At 38.8% G+C, this 2,581-nt stretch overlaps 1 non-coding gene across 1 annotated transcript; it reads right to left on the reverse strand.

Moving 5' to 3' along the window:
• Positions 1 to 305: 305 nt before the first annotated feature.
• LOC136165837 (small nucleolar RNA SNORA43) lies at positions 306 to 439 on the reverse strand. Its single transcript, XR_010662803.1, has one exon. It is a non-coding gene; the product is annotated as a small nucleolar RNA SNORA43 (small nucleolar RNA).
• Positions 440 to 2,581: the final 2,142 nt, after the last annotated feature.

Below are 2,581 nucleotides of genomic sequence, written 5' to 3' on the forward strand. Positions count from 1 at the left end.
AGAGTGACTCAAGGCCCTCAGGGCATGAGCATTCATGGGCCAGGTGGCTCTGGGCCCAGAGGCTCCAGAGGGTCTTGATACTTGTCCAGCAGCCCTCAGCCAGAGATGCATGTCATTCTTGCCCAAGGATTCCTAAAAAGTCCTTGCCACTCAGATCTACAGAACAATCATTTGCAGGGGGAGACCCTCTCCTGGTGAATCCCACTGTACCCAAAGCTTGCCACATGCTTGTCCACTAACTTAATTCTCCCAAGCCTTATCTTCTGTGCATATGGGAACAAGGTGCTCCCTCAGGCAACTCTCAGGGATGTCTGGCTATAAACCATCCTTAGTGCCCACTGTTCTGAGCACTGAGTGTAGAAATAACTGCTTCCTCTCTGACCCAACATCCTGAGTTCAGCACAGCAGCTGCACCCATGGTGCCAGCAAGTCGGGCAGCTGTGGGGCAGCTGTGTTTCTATTATGTGAGATCAAATTAGAACCTGAAATACCAGTTGACTTGATGAATCATCGACTAAACTAAATTTTCTCTTTTAAAAGACATACTAAATCTAAAGCCTTGAGCATGGCTTGAGTGGGGATCAAATATCTCCAGCTACGCATAGAGGAAAGATGAGGGGATCAGGGCACCTGAAAGGGTTCTCATACATGTTTTTTAAAAATATATCATCTATGTTTAAACCTTGCATGAAAACACTAGAAGAGAAAACTAAACCAAATCAAACCAATGTAACGAAATAAGTTGGACCTCACTGACCGCATGCTTTGAAAGAGATCTGAGATCCTGACAAATGTCCATTTACCCCTAACTAAGTTAAACAATTTGCTAAACAGAAACTATTCATTTCCTTTAAAAATGATGAGTTTTGTGGTAGGTAATTTCTGGTGTGTTAGACAGAATTTCTGTTTGCATGGTAGCTGTGAAGATTAAAATGATCCAGGGAACAATTATAGAATAAACTAACAACGTAGTAGTTTTTTTGTCATTTGTCTGTATATAAAGCATTAGTTCCTGAATTGGGTTTAGTATGAATGATTGTATTTATAAGGTAGCATGTATATGCAATCATACACACATACACACCGACACACATATGGAGACAATAGCCATTTGTGGAGTTAAACAATAGCTTTTATTCTAAGAGTTGCAACTTAATTTTTCACTTGGGTTGAGGGAATTAAGTGTTCTGAGAAATGAGTTCTTTAGTTTGATGGTATTTAATTATTTTTTAACAAGAAATAAATGCTATAAAATAAGTGTAGGAAACAGTTATAGAACATTACACCAAATGTGAAAAAAGTAACAAAGAATTGCGAAGGTCAAAAGACTGAGTATAATTTTCAAGAGGAAATGACAAGGACTAATGCATCATAAAGATCATAGGTCCCTCCTTCCCTCATTCAGCACCCAAAAATTACCTAGGAAACTCCTTTCTAAAGAGACAAAGGCCATATATTGCTTGGCAAGGAGAGAAAATGCAACGTATTGGGAGTCTTTTCTTTCTTTACTCTGTGATGAACTCCTTTTCCAAGAGTTTCAGTCATACCATCTCCTGAGTCAGCCTCTAGAGCTCAAATGAAGAGAAGCAGCTGTGTCAGCGCTGTCACCCTGAAAGGTGAATAGGCTGCCATCTTCAATATTGTCGCCACTAACTTATGTAGCTGAGTGCCAAGATCCATGGGCCCTGTCATTCCATGATAGCATTATATACTGCCATAGAGAGACTCATAATGATGGTGCACGCTAATCTCTTCAAGATTAGGTTTCTGCCAAGACCATATTTCTTATAAAATTGGCCCGAAGAATTATAGTCCACTAAGTTCTAGATAAAGTAATAATTAATTATAGCTAGTAGAGTATATAGAAAAGTGACAGCATTATTGCTGAATACACACAAAAAAGGGAACTTGTTTAATTAGGTGACAGGAGAAGAAATCATGTTTAGAATTTTAATGAGACCTGCGATTGAAAACTTTTGGTCTTTGGCCACCTCAGGTAAAGGCGAAACTGAGAGTGATTTTTAGAGATGAAAGCAGAATTCAGTAATGATGTAAAAGGTAGTGAAAGAGGGGGAAAGGACTCATTTTTCTAAATGAGATATGCTGTATTAAAAAAAAATTCCTTCCTTCTTTATTTTGAGTTGGTAAAAAAGACATCTCCATGATTGCATTGATTCTGTTATTGCAAAAGCATGCTAAGAATTATGCCTGGAGCTAGATTCCTTGATCATTTACTAGACAGTATAGAGGTATCAACGGTTTGTGCATGTGCGTGCTAAGTCGCTTCAGTCATGTCTGACTCTCTGTGAACCCACGGACTGCAGCCCAGCAGGCTCCTGTCCATGGGATTCTCCAGGCAAGAATATTGGAGTGGGTTGCCATGGCCTCCTCCAGGGGATCCTCCTGACCCAGGGATCTAACCCATGTCTCTTAAATCTCCTGCATTGACAGATGGATTCTTTTTTTTTTTTTTTTTGGTATTGTTATTTTTTATTGATAATTTTATAGATTGCTTGAATTTTTAACTGTTTTTTTTAAAAATTTATTTATTTATTTTATTTTTTTTTTCCAGTGGGTTTTG

The sequence above is a fragment of the Muntiacus reevesi genome, chromosome 3, assembly GCF_963930625.1.
Source record: "Muntiacus reevesi chromosome 3, mMunRee1.1, whole genome shotgun sequence".
Classification (NCBI taxonomy): Eukaryota; Metazoa; Chordata; class Mammalia; order Artiodactyla; family Cervidae; genus Muntiacus; species Muntiacus reevesi.